Genomic DNA, 15,080 nt, shown 5'->3' on the forward strand with positions numbered 1-15,080 from the left:
TTATAAAATTGTATATGCAGGATTCTTTAAAGAAAGAGACCCTGTCCTTGGTGACTCCTCTTTCAAAAACAAAGGTAAAAATAAAATTAAACCTCTGAATAAGGTAAGTGGGTGGGGAGAGAACTTGATAAACCTGAACCCCGTCAATTCTGATAAGAAATCATACTCCGGAGTCAGATTTGCCATGCACATTGCCTATTAACTTACATCTGGTCGTTTACGATGCATGTGGATAAAATCTGCAGCGGTTTTGGCGAAAGACGACGGCCTCATCCAAGCAGAAGAGCACCAGCAGTGCTGTGCACGGATCTCGCCTCGACCAAGCTGTTCACTATAGAAACGGTTCTAGTGAAGCAGAGGAACCGAGATATCTGGAGCTGTCCAAAGTCAACGGCCGTGGCTGGACGGGGCATGGGACCTACAGTCCAACTTGTCAAATGTGTCAAGACTGTCATCCATATTCTCTCTGCAGCACAATGGAGTCACTACAGGCAATGAGATCTGAAAGGCTCCTAAATATAACAAGAGAGAGGAACGAGCACTAGTATGCACAGTTAAAATATACTAGAGAGGAAACGAGACTAGGAAACGGAGGGAAACAATAGTATGCACAGTTAAATATAACAAGATAGGAGGAAATGGAGCACTAGTATGCACAGTTAAAATATAAATGAGACTTGGGTAATTCAGTATGCACAGTTAAAATATAACAAGACACAGTGAAATGTTTCTAAAAGTAATAACTGTGCATGGAACCACACATTCACGCGGACCGCTTATTGTGGAACAGCTCCAATGTGGGTACACCAACGTAAAGTAAGGACAGTCTGGAGGAATCACCTTGAACAAACCTTGCGTCACACCAAACCACCTACACCGTCCAGAACCACAATGGTCCAGCCTGACCATGGTTACCATGCGCCCAGCAGACAACTCTCCAAGTCAGAATAACCTGTGGTCACATATGGCCAGTCACAAAAATAAGTGCCAGTATAAAAGTGAATGTTATAAATGTAGGAGCTGCTGCCACCTGCTGTTAGTGAATGATTATTACAGGACTTCCTGTGCAAGTGTCCACGGGTGCCGCAAACAGTAGCTGAGTTCACTATATCAACAAGTCGCAACATTATAGATGAAAGATACGTATAAAAATGTATTCAAAATATGAATGAAAACATTAAAATGTGTGATGAATTTGACCATGTAGCTCCAGTTATACACATCAGCTAGCCTACATGGAACGCCTGATGGGACAGGTTTACAAATACTCGGAGCTGGTAAAATGATCTACAGAGAAGTGAAATCAGGCAACAACAACAAACGGTCTGCCTTTCATCTCTCCAACATTCATACTGGCACACTGGATGGCAATTGCACACAAGACCAATCACAGCAGTTATGGTTCTTCCCCAAAGAAAGATGCTTCAACTCATTGACCAAAAGCAGCCAGATATAGGTAATATGCCCAGGACCAGTCACAAACATGCTGGTGGAATGGAACTCAATCGGGAGACTAGCAGAGCGTCTGGCAAGGCTGACAAGACTTTAGCAGGGGCCTCAGCAACTATAACAGACTTGCTAGTGAGCCTTCTGTTTGGCATTTCTCATCAACAGACTGAAGAATGCTACAAACAGTGCCAGCCACGTAAAATGTCCGTTTGTTAGCACAACATACTCATATTAGCAAAGTCTAAAGCAAACTATCCTGGCATTTAAAAAAGGCTTAGTGCCTGTAATACCTGGCTGGGGCAAATATAAGCATGTGAACTATAAGGTCAGCAGTTATTCAGACAGGAGTCTGGCAGTGGCTCTGTTAATATGGGGAAGGTTGGTTAGGACATTAGGTAGAGTGTAGCCTGTTTCCCCTAACGTAATTGCTGACTTTAAAAAGAAGAACTTAATAAAATGCATTTGATAGATTGGTACTCATGTCGTCACACCAAATCCTTTGGATGCCAACTGGTTTTCGATTGATTATGTTTGGGGCCTGCAGCGCTACATCTACCTCCAAAAGCAAGACCTGCCATTCATATGGTTAGACAGTAATATAAACAAGGTGGTTAAAGATCATTCTCATTTCTTGATTTTTTTCCAGTTTTAAATAGTACATTCCTTCAAAAATACATGTATTTGCAGTCAGACAGAGACTGACCGGCAGGCTTTAGCAAAGAAGAGTATATAATTTGGGTCATTGCACTGAACAGCCTTCTACCATTGATTTTTCTGTGATTATGTGTGCATATAGGTCTATACAACAGTGCCTTGAAACTGAGAAGGAAAAAAAGTTACATTTTGTCATCACAAAGTCTTTGGGTGAAAAACCAGTGAAGGAAAGTTTCATAGGTAGTGAAGTAAACTATACAATGACACTCTATTCAATGTGATAAGAGATAAGATAAGTTCTCTAAATCATCTAATACAAATCTAATCAAAATGTCCCTTTTAAGCTACAGTCATGATTAAATACAACTCAGGTCTTGATCATCACTTGTCTAGAAAAACAGTTCTATAAAAAGCTTGACTTTTTAAAAAACAAGATGCATAGTTTAAAGTGATGGTAAGTTCACTAGTCCAATGGACAAGACACTTCCAGCATAGAAAAATATGATCTGTCCAGTTCCTACTTTCCTGCTGAAAAGGGATGGAGAAAAGAAGTGTAATTTGTCATCAGCAGTTGATTAGTCAATACTATGAAAACATGCAATGTTGTCAGTCAAAATCCCTACTGGAATGTGATATAAATTCTCACTTCTGATAGCCATTCTGAGACCAAGAGCTGAGCTTGTGCTTGCCACTGGTGCCTGTTGGGAGAAACCATTTTATACCTTTATGAGCAGGTATCATTACAAAATCTAATAGCAGTTTTACTCCAGCCGTGGTGAATGAGTGATGGACAGTAGTGGGGACAGCTTACCCTGTTCTCTCTGTCGTTCCAGTCCATCTTGTTTCCATCATGTTGTCCTGGCCCGTCTCCCGATGACCTCCTCTTACGACTTCATGGAACAGAAAATATTCACATCAGGACTCTGTTTTTAGTGTAGGTCATTCAGAGTCAACTATTATTTCAAGAAGAGGAGACCATGAGGTAATATGTCCTCATCTCAACAGAAGATGATTTCTGATAGGGTTGCAAAGTTTTCCAGAAATACCACTTGGAATATTCCTGGAAAATAAGCACAAAATACAAAATCATGCAGACAGGCTTTCTGGAAACCTAGAAATGTGGGAAAGTTACCAGAATTTTGCAACGCTACACACAATCTGTCAAAGTGTCTGCATAATAACTGATGGGTTGGCCAATGGGCATACCTTGAAACAGTTGGGCATTCCTGTCGAAGCGTTTCGATGTCTGTGAACTGCACGGCTTGTCCTCCACCTCTCGTTCTGAACACGTCTCCCTGAAGAGGTAGACAACTATCAGATTAAGAGATGTACCCACGAGAAAGACTCAAAGTGAGGGATACAAATGCATTTCCCTCTACAGGTAAATCAGGGACAGTGCATTGGGTAAGTATTCAGACCTCACCACTTTATCCACATTTTGTTACATTACAGCCTTATTCTAAAACAAGATTAAGAAATAAAAACTAAATCTATACACAATACCCCATAATGACAAAGTTGACAAACAGTTTATTAAATTTTAAATAAAGTATTCAGACCCTTTTGCTACAATACTGAAATTGAGCTCAGGTGCATCTTGTTTCCATTGATCATCCTTGAGATGTTTCTACAACTTGGAGTCCACCTGTGGTAAATTCAATTGATTGGACATGATTTGGAAAGGCGCACACTAAGACTCCCAAACTGAGCAATCGGGGAGAAGAGCCTTGTCAAGGAGATGACCAAGAACCTGATGGTCACTCTGAAAGAGCTCCAGAGTTCCTCTGAGGAGATGGGAGAACCTTCCAGAAGGACAACCATCTCTGCAGCACTCCACCAATCAGACCTTTATGGTAGAGTGACCAGACGGAAGCCACTCCTCAGTAGAAGGCATAAGACAAGTCTGTTTGCAGTTTGCCAAAAGGCACCTAAAGGACTCTGACCATGAGAAACAAGATTCTCTGCTCTTATGAAACCAAGATTGAACTCTTTGGCCTGAATGCCAAGAGTCAGATATGGAGGAAACCTGGCACCCTCCCTATGGTGAAGCATGGTGGTGGCAGCATCATGTTGTGGGGATGTTTTGTAGGCCATACCCAAGAAGACAAGGTGTAATCGCTTCCAAAAGGTGCAAAGTACTGAGTAAAGGGTCTGAATACTTATGTAAATGTATCCACAAAAAGAAAAAAGAAAATAATTTATTATGGGGTATCGAAGGTGAAAAAGTCTCAAATATGAGACAGAAACAAAAGAGACACCAATTGAGGAAATATTTTTTTTTCTTCTTTTTTTACCTTGATCAGTTTGGTCTGAATCTCCCCATCGGAGGCAAGCTCCTGATGCGTGAGAACATACTTGTGGCATTTAGACAGAGCTTTCTCGCTGGCCGCTGACACTTTGATTGCATTGGGTATGATTGGCTGCATGACCGTGTCTAAATCCAAATTGAGAGTGGTTTGTGATCTACCCATCGCTGCCCACCCGCTGAGAGTGGGAGCGTCTGTGGTGCGGGCGAATCGGTGTCCCAGTGGTCTGGTGGGTCCCATTTAAAACAGGGAGGAAAAGACAAAAATCAGGGAATTATTGACAGTTGTGGTGTTAAGTGGCTGGCAGAACACAGGCGTCGGCAGAACACAGGCGTTAGTGTGGGTAAGAGCAGCGTCTATTAGTGTGGGTAGAGTGGGCGGACACAGGCGTTAGTGTGGGTAGAGTGGGTGGCAGGGCGTTAGTGGGTAGAGTGGGCTGGCAGAACACAGGCGTGGTGCTGGCAGAACACAGGCGTTAGTGTGGGTAGAGTGGGCTGGCAGAACACAGGCGTTAGTGTGGGTAGAGTGGGCTGGCAGAACACAGGCGGCGTTAGTGGGGGTAGGTGGGCTGGCAGAACACAGGCGTTAGTGGGGTAGAGTGGGCTGGCAAGAACACACAGGCATTAGTGTGGGTAAAGTGGGCTGGCAGAACACAGGCGTTAGTGTGGGTAAAGTGGGCTGGCAGAACACAGGCATTAGTGTGGGTAAAGTGGGCTGGCAGAACACAGGCGTAAGAGTGGGCTGGCAGAACATAAAGCCCATGGTTTATACACAGTATAGTTTGAGTGGTTTGGTTAACAGGTATAATTGGACAATCCTCTATGCTGTAGAGGTTCACGTAAAACAGATGTTTTTCTAAACCCTTCCTGTAAGCTTCATTAATAGAAGACCAATGACAAGTATACTGTAAAGTCAATATACAGTGGCAAGTAGGTGAACCCTTTGGAATCACCTGGATTTCTGCATTAATTGGTTTTCAAATTGGACTGATCTTCATCTAAGTCACAACAATAGACACTGTACTTAAACTAATAACTATGGTTTTTCTTTTGTTATGTGCATTTACATTACTCATTTAGCAGACGCTCTTATCCAGAATTATATTCACCTTATGACAAGTGGGACATTCAGTGCATCTAAACTTAGGGGTGGGGTGAGAGGGATTACTTAACCTATCCTATTGAATATATCATTTAAACATTCAGTGTAACCCCCAAGGCTAATGACTTCTCCCAAAGCTAAATTGGAGTCAGCTAACCTGGAGTCCAATCAATGAGACGCTGGTTAGAGCTGCCTTGCCCTACAAAAAAAAGTTTTACAAAGAAATGTAGTTTGCTATTCAGAAGCATTGCCTGATGTGAACCATGTCTCGAACAAAAGATCTCCAGAAGACCTAAGATTAAGAATTGTTGACCTCATAAAGCTGGAAAAGGGTTGGCAAAAGTATCTCTAAAAGCCTTTGATGTTCATCAGTCCACAGTAAGACAAAAATGTCTATAATGAGAAAGTTCAGCACTTTGCTCCTCTCCCTAGGAGTGCAGTCCCGCAAAGATGACCACAGAAAATAGTGCAGAATACTCAATGGGGTTGGAGAATAACCATAGGAAGTTTGAAGCTAAAGACTCTAGATCTCTGAATATGCTAACATCTGACGAAATCCAAGAGAGTACCTGGATGTTCCACAGAGCTACTGGCAAAATATTCTGTGGACAGATGAAACTAAAGTTGTTTGGAAGGAACACACAACACTGTGTGGAGAAAGAAATCTGCACAGCAACATGAAAACCTCATCCCAACTGTAAAGTATGGTGGAGGGAGCCTCATGGTTTGGGGCTGCTTTGCTGCCTCAGGGCCTGGACAGCTTGCTATCAGACAGAACAATTAACTCAAGTTATTAAGACTTGTTGCAGGAGAATGTAAGGCTGTCTGTCTGTCCGCCAATTGAAGCTCAACAAAAGTTGGGTGATGCAACAGGACAACGACCCAAAACACAGAAGTAAATCAACAACAGAATGACTTCAACAGAAGAAAATGCACCTTCTGGAGTGGCCCAATCAGTCCTGACCTCAACCTGACTGAGATGCTGTGGCATGACCTCAAGAGAGCAGTTCACACCAGAAATCACAAGAATATTTCTGAACTGAAACAGTTTTGTAAAGAGGAATGTTCCAAAATTCCTCCTGACCGTTGTGCAGGTCTGATCTGCAACTACAGAAAACATTTGGTTGAGGTTATTGCTTCCAAAGGAGGGTCAACCTGTTATTAAATCCAAGGGATCACATACTTTTCCCACCCTGCACTGTGAATGTTTAAAGTGTGTTCAATGAAAAGTATAATTGTTTGTGTTAGTTTAAGCAGACTGTTGTATATATGATCAATTTATGCAGAAATCCAGGTATTTCACATACTTTCTCTTGCCACTGTATATACACATTAGCTGCCAACATTATGATTGAAACCAGGTTAGATAGGAGTTTTACAGCAGCAATCTACAGCATTATGAATGGATTGTTTCATAAGAGTATTATTAGTACTTGGTAGTTGATTAGGATCCCCGTTAGCTTAAGCAGCTACTCTTCCTGGGGTACACAAATAGTCTGAGGAGGTGTGTGAATATTGTATATGTGAAAGTGCTGAAAAATGTTACCTACTGTAGATAATACAGCCTGCACTAGGGGACATGGTAACATAACATGGGAGGATAAGGGTGATGATAAATGTGATGAGAGGACACCCTGGTTATCAGTCCTCTGGTGGCCATTACAGACAACCAAACACACATCAAGCAGCTATTGATGAAATTCTGCAGGGTGATTGTTTAAGGATCTACAAGCATTGCAGAACTAGCTACAGTACATCTACACACATATTAAAGCCTACATGACTACAAGCATAGCAGAACTAACTACGGTACATCTACACACATACGAACACACAGATTAAAGCCTACAGGACTACAAGCATAGCAGATCTAACTACTGTGATGATACCAGCGTCACAATTTTTTGTTTCCATGGCAAAAATGAAGACACGAAACAGACCAAACTCTGCGGGCCTTTAAAAACCTGCTATATGGTAATATTGTGTTGTTTTCTTGCCATGACACTAACGAGTATCGATACTGGTATCAGCCTGGTCCTAATAGCGAGCACATGTACAGTAGGTAAGTATACAAACCAAGCAGCTACAGTTCTATCCGGGTGTAGTTCTATCTGGGTTTACAAGCACAGCAGATCCAGCTACTTAAAGTTCACCTCCTAATTTCCAAGACACAGATTAAGCCAAAAGCAGGACTATTGCTTAATCTTTGTCTGGGAAACCAGTCCCTTAGAGTGAAATTCTAACACACACTAACCCTTGAGCTTGACTCTAGGTCTAGCCCATGTGTGTGGCTGGGGCCCGGAGCCTCTGTCTCAGGGGCCCATCGCTTGCCTCTCCTGCGGCCCACACTGCTGCTTCCGTATGGGGTCGTTGTTCCGTACGAGCCGGGTGTCCCGGGGGGGTCCCTACCTATGGGGAACCTCTGCTCCCACTCAGAGATGACGGAGGCTACTGAGAGACTACCAGCAGAGGAGGAGGGTGGGAGGGGGTGGCACTGAGCTGTGCAGACCTGGGGGTGGTAGCAGGAGGGAGTCTGGGAGTATTATATGAAGGCTGTAGCATCTCCAACAGTGTAGATAACATTGTAACAAATAGAACCAACACGATGCCCTATTCTACATGACAGACAAATCACATCTGTTCTACAGTAAACAAGTTTCTATCTGAACACTGTAATGTCAGAAATGTCAGCAGTGGGAAACAGAGGACAACACATGCAGGTGGCCGGTAACAGTGAGACAGCAGAGTAATAGTACATGTGGTCTGATGACACAGCATCTGCTTAGTAGACAGACTCATACATCTTCAACCCACCATGCAACACAACAGTCCATCAACATTAGAATAGTTCCACAGTCAATATCCATTACAATAACGTCAAATCAATCATTAATAGATGGAGAGAGAATGACAGTGCGAGGGGGAGACAGAGAGGCAGTGACAGGGTGTAACAACTCACGGGCAGTGGCGAGCGAGATCTCTTCTCAGGGGCGCGAGGCTGGTCCTTCTCCCGGGAGTTCCTCTGGGGCTTGTCTGGGGGTGGTGGGGGACGCTGCTGCTCTGAGGTGGTGCTGTTGTTGCTCTCTGATCTGATGGCCTTCAGCTGCTTCAACTTCTCATGCTTCACCCACAGCTTGTTCTGCATCTCCAGCTGCTTGGCGTTCACCGCGACGTTCTGAGGTCGCAAAGAGGAAGACCAATGTTAACTAGTACACAACTTAAACTAAGCGCAAGTAGAACTACACTAACCATCACACCTACCGTCAACTATGTTTTATGACCCACAGTCTGGGGTTGGTTAGCAGCCCAGAGGGACCCCCTTACAGTCTGGTTAGTTAGCAGCTGAGTGACCCCCTACAGTCTGGGGTTAGTTAAGCTGAGGGACCCCCTCAGTCTGGGCTTAGTTAGCTGAGGACCCCCTCTCACAGTCTCTCTGTAGTTAGTTAGCAGCTGAGGGACCAGATCTATTGAAAGAGTGGAAGGAGGGCTGAGGTAACACTCCACTTACACACTCCTTCTCCCACTGGTGTTTGGTGTCAGACACCATGCCCTGCATGCGTGCCTCCATGCGCTTCCTCTCCGACGCTCCGCTGCAGCCTCTGCTCACGGCTCTCCAGCTCCTGCTGCATGGCCGCTTGTCCCCTCATAGATATTGGTGGTCTTCTGAAAGAATGTCAATCTGAGAGGGTGGGCATAGGCAATAAAAGGTATGTAAAAAGTTCAGGATCATTTTCAAATTAGTTCAATTAGGATGTACGAATGTATGGGTTTCAGTGATATAAAAATGTAGCTGAGGAGGGCAGGGGAGAGAGAGGCAGGCAGGGGGAGGAGGAGAGGAAAGAAGAGAGATGGAGGACTGAGACTTCACCTTGTATTCCAGCATTTGGATTTCTTCTCCAGCCGATCCATCTCATTCTTCTGGTTGAACATGATCTTGTCCTTCTCCCCTAGTTTCCCCTGCTGTTCATGGATAAGTTCTCCTTGGCCATCAGGTGGCCATCAAACTCCTGGAGCATCGATTTCAGAGTGTTGGCTGTTGGTAAGGGGGAAAAGGAATGGAAATGAATCCATTGGTAAAATGTAACTTTAATCTTGTCCACTAAAGGTAGACAATATGTTTACACTAACTAAACATTTACATTATGTAAAACATGCCCCAAGAAAAGACAGATAAACATCAAAACACAATGAGGAATTTAAATAGAGGACGTCGATGACATTTCAAACAACAGGAGACTAAATGTGCAGCTCTAAAGCCGTAGTATTTTATTAGGATCCCCTTCAGGCGTCGCTGAAGCAGCTACTCTTCCTGGAGTCAACACAGAACATGACACATAATACAGAACATTAACAGACAACTACAGTACATACATTAAAATAAATAGAGGTCCTGTACTGACAAAATACCCTTAATTAGGTCTATAGTGGCCTGGTCCGTACCAGTTTTGGTGTACTGCTCAGTGATCATCAGGCGGATGCGGTGCCTCCTCTCCAGCACCTCTATGAGGGCGGGCAGGATCTGCTCATCGGTGGGGTCACAACTCACAGGCAGGCAGGGCCTTGCAGGCTGTCAAGGAGCTGGTTCCTTCAAACCCATCCTCTGGAAGATCAGTGAAGAACAGATTAACTTGACTTAACATTAGTGCTGGCTGAGGTGGTCACATTGGACGGTTCTAGCACATGACCCATGTACAATCAGATGCTTTAAAATGAGATGTGAAAGCACTCCTGCTGTAGCTAGCTAGCTAGATATACCTCTCTCTCTGTGTGATTATGTGTGTGTACATACCAGTGTTGTTGGATCCCCCAGGGCGCTCCTCCTGGCGTCGTGACAACTCGTCTCTGAAGGCCTGGTTACGGTGTCTCCGCCCCGCCGCCAGGCTGCAAATGGGCCTGTCCACCGGCCGCGCCACCTCAACCTCCTGGGTCAACTCCGCAAAGCGCATGACCAACTGAAGGAACACACACACACGGTTACATCTGGTTGATATTTTCATTTCTTAGGGCTGTTATTGGGATCTAACTTAGGTCAGTTACCATGGTTTCTTAGGGCTGTTATTGGGATCTAACTCAGGTCAGTTACCATGGTTTCTTAGGGCTGTTATTGGGATCTAACTCAGGTCAGTTACCATGGTTTCTTAGGGCTGTTATTGGGATCTAACTCAGATCAGTTACCATGGTTTCTTAGGGCTGTTATTGGGATCTAATTCAGATCAGTTACCATGGTTTCTTAGGGCTGTTATTGGGATCTAATTTCAGATCAGTTACCATGGTTTCTTAGGGCTGTTATTGGGATCTAACTCAGATCAGTTACCATGGTTTCTTGGGGCTGTTATTGGGATCTAACTCAGATCAGTTACCATGGTTTCTTAGGGCTGTTATTGGGATCTAACTCAGATTAGTTACCATGGTTTCTTCATAGTCGTCAGCTTTAGGGTTGACACACACAACCATGCGGACTTTCCCTTCACCGTCAAAATAGTTCTTGAACAGATGAGTGACTTTAGAGTCTCTGTAAGGAACCATCTGAAACAAACACACACAGTATCATTGTGTTACTTTATGACATAATATCAGTGCTCTACTCATCTGGTCTACAGTTTTATCAAGTACACAAGAGATTCATTGAAAATGACCAACCCGGTTTGTTCCACACATCTGGTTCTCTCGGAGGACTTCTATACAGGTACGTAAGGTCATCAGGGACTGGTTGATGTTGCCTGGGGAAAGAGTGGAGATGCCAGGTAAAGATGGGTGCATGTTGTGAAGTCAGTAGGTCAGTACTAGTCTGGGTACCAGTCTGTTTAACCATGATTCCACTCCTGTCATGCTAAACATGTGGCATATGACACAGAGCACAAGGAGTGGAATGTTAGCTAAACAGACTGGTCCCCAGGCTAGGTCAGTGATGCTGTTAGACAAACAGAATGTGAGCTAAACAGACTGGTCCCCAGGCTAGGTCAGTGATGCTGTTAGACAAACAGAATGTGAGCTAAACAGACTGGTCCCCAGGCTAGGTCAGTGATGCTGTTAGACAAACAGAATGTGAGCTAAACAGACTGGTCCCCAGGCTAGGTCAGTGGTGCTGTTAGACAAACAGAATGTGAGCTAAACAGACTGGTCCCCAGGCTAGGTCAGTGGTGCTGTTAGACAAACATAATGTTAGCTAAACAGACTGGTCCCCAGGCTAGGTCAGTGATGCTGTTAGACAAACAGAATGTGAGCTAAACAGACTGGTCCCCAGGCTAGGTCAGTGGTGCTGTTAGACAAACATAATGTTAGCTAAACAGACTGGTCCCCAGGCTAGGTCAGTGATGCTGTTAGACAAACAGAATGTGAGCTAAACAGACTGGTCCCCAGGCTAGGTCAGTGGTGCTGTTAGACAAACAGAATGTGAGCTAAACAGACTGGTCCCCAGGCTAGGTCAGTGGTGCTGTTAGACAAACAGAATGTGAGCTAAACAGACTGGTCCCCAGGCTAGGTCAGTGGTGCTGTTAGACAAACAGAAAAGTAAAGGATTTTTCTATGGGTCCTACGTTGTCAGCTCACCTGCTTCCCGGAGGCGGCTGCCCTCTGCTTTAGTCCTGCTGGTGCGTTCACTCCCTGCCAGGTCCACCAGACACAGCTGGCTAACAGTCACCTGGTTCTTGTCCTGTAACACAGCCAGGCTATCAGAGGCTAGGCTATCAGAGCTAGCACTGGTTGAAGTCCATGTGGTCCAGTGATAGCCGTTAGCATGCCTGCTCTGCATTGGGTCTTCTAGTGAAACATACATAAGCTAACACAGCTTCTACTAGTGACGGAGCAACAGATATATATTGTGCTAGTTCACATAGTAATTATAGGATGTTTGTTGGTTTGTTATCTTAAGGTTAGGTCAAGGCAGGGATGGAGTGTACACCAAAGCCACTGAGCCCAGGCTAGTACTGGTCACACCAGGCTGGTAGAACATTCTCCCAACTAGCCTCCCGGCTAGAGACATTTTGTATTTTCAGATATCGCATGGCACAGATATTAAACCCAGGCTACTAAAAAAATGTGGTGTACTAGCCTGGCTGGCCAGTGCCCAAAATCCTTGTTGCCTCCCTGGGTCAAGGTAGTGGATTTTGCCTTCACTTCTATACGAAGAACTGTATCGGCAAGATCTAAAGATGCAAGGTTCAAGTCACCTGCAGAATGTGGTCTCCATCTGCGTCCAGCGGAGCTTGTGCCAGTTTGACAATGAACACACTGTGAGAGCGACTGGACTCGCGGTTCAGCTGAGTATCGGCAATCCTCCTTTTCTTTTGGCCTGGACAGAAGTAAATACTGTAGACTAATACAGAGGGGGGGAAAAAAAGTTTTTCTTTAAAAGAAATGACTAAAATCGCACTCACCCCGCCAAAACACTTCGAAGGCTTCCACTGTGGACTTCACCTCGACCTCTGTGCATCCCGACACATACATGTTGTGGTTCTGGTCCTCACGTAAAATCTTTGATTGAGGTGGTCTGCAACCGTGGAGAGCAACAATACGGTTAACCACCACACAGCCTACAACAAATAAACTAGACTTATAACCACAAGCAAAAAGTCAACATGACAATGTTAAAACAACAGTTATGACTGTTCAAAACAGTCAAGGGGGAAAAGACATGCATTATGTCAAGCTTCCCAGCCGCAGCACAGATCAGTTTCCCCACAGCCATTCAGGGATGTGTGAACACCAACCTCATGATAATCAGCAGGTTAAAAACACTACCTCTACAAAGGCAACCAGAGACAGAGGGACAAAAGACCTCTTTCTCCCCTCTCTGACCTCTTTCTCCCCTCTCTCTCCAGATGAAATCTCGCGTCTTGTGACGGCCGACCGCCCAACAACCTGCCCGCTTGACCCTATCCCCTCCTCTCTTCTCCAGACCATTTCCGGAGACCTTCTCCCTTACCTCACCTCGCTCATCAACTCATCCCTGACCGCTGGCTACGTCCCTTCAGTCTTCAAGAGAGCGAGAGTTGCACCCCTTCTGAAAAAACCTACACTCGATCCCTCCGATGTCAACAACTACAGACCAGTATCCCTTCTTTCTTTTCTCTCCAAAACTCTTGAACGTGCCGTCCTTGGCCAGCTCTCCCGCTATCTCTCTCTGAATGACCTTCTTGATCCAAATCAGTCAGGTTTCAAGACTAGTCATTCAACTGGGACTGCTCGCCTCTGTATCACGGAGGCGCTCCGCACTGCTAAAGCTAACTCTCTCTCCTCTGCTCTCATCCTTCTAGATCTATCGGCTGCCTTCGATACTGTGAACCATCAGATCCTCCTCTCCACCCTCTCCGAGTTGGGCATCTCCGGCGCTGCCCACGCTTGGATTGCGTCCTACCTGACAGGTCGCTCCTACCAGGTGGCGTGGCGAGAATCTGTCTCCTCACCACGCGCTCTCACCACTGGTGTCCCCCAGGGCTCTGTTCTAGGCCCTCTCCTATTCTCGCTATACACCAAGTCACTTGGCTCTGTCATAACCTCACATGGTCTCTCCTATCATTGCTATGCAGACGACACACAATTAATCTTCTCCTTTCCCCTTCTGATGACCAGGTGGCGGAATCGCATCTCTGCATGTCTGGCAGACATATCAGTGTGGATGACGGATCACCACCTCAAGCTGAACCTCGGCAAGACGGAGCTGCTCTTCCTCCCGGGGAAGGACTGCCCGTTCCATGATCTCGCCATCACGGTTGACAACTCCATTGTGTCCTCCTCCCAGAGCGCTAAGAACCTTGGCGTGATCCTGGACAACACCCTGTCGTTCTCAACTAACATCAAGGCGGTGGCCCGTTCCTGTAGGTTCATGCTCTACAACATCCGCAGAGTACGACCCTGCCTCACACAGGAAGCGGCGCAGGTCCTAATCCAGGCACTTGTCATCTCCCGTCTGGATTACTGCAACTCGCTGTTGGCTGGGCTCCCTGCCTGTGCCATTAAACCCCTACAACTCATCCAGAACGCCGCAGCCCGTCTGGTGTTCAACCTTCCCAAGTTCTCTCACGTCACCCCGCTCCTCTGTTCTCTCCACTGGCTTCCAGTTGAAGCTCGCATCCGCTACAAGACCATGGTGCTTGCCTACGGAGCTGTGAGGGGAACGGCACCTCAGTACCTCCAGGCTCTGATCAGGCCCTACACCCAAACAAGGGCACTGCGTTCATCCACCTCTGGCCTGCTCGCCTCCCTACCACTGAGGAAGTACAGCTCCCGCTCAGCCCAGTCAAAACTGTTCGCTGCTCTGGCCCCCCAATGGTGGAACAAACTCCCTCACGACGCCAGGACAGCGGAGTCAATCACCACCTTCCGGAGACACCTGAAACCCCACCTCTTTAAGGAATACCTAGGATAGGTTAAGTAATCCCTCTCACCCCCCCCTTTAAGATGTAGATGCACTATTGTAAAGTGACTGTTCCACTGGATGTCATAAGGTGAATGCACCAATTTGTAAGTCGCTCTGGATAAGAGCGTCTGCTAAATGACTTAAATGTAAATGTAAAAGCAATACGACATGTTGAAATGTATATACTCTATAATAACACCACATACCATACG

At 45.5% G+C, this 15,080-nt stretch overlaps 1 pseudogene; it reads right to left on the reverse strand.

Annotated features, from left to right (window-relative positions):
• Positions 1-387: 387 nt before the first annotated feature.
• Positions 388-15,080, reverse strand: part of LOC124035395 — a 20,835-nt pseudogene continuing 6,142 nt past the window's right edge.

Source organism: Oncorhynchus gorbuscha, linkage group LG05, assembly GCF_021184085.1.
Source record: "Oncorhynchus gorbuscha isolate QuinsamMale2020 ecotype Even-year linkage group LG05, OgorEven_v1.0, whole genome shotgun sequence".
NCBI lineage: Eukaryota > Metazoa > Chordata > Actinopteri > Salmoniformes > Salmonidae > Oncorhynchus > Oncorhynchus gorbuscha.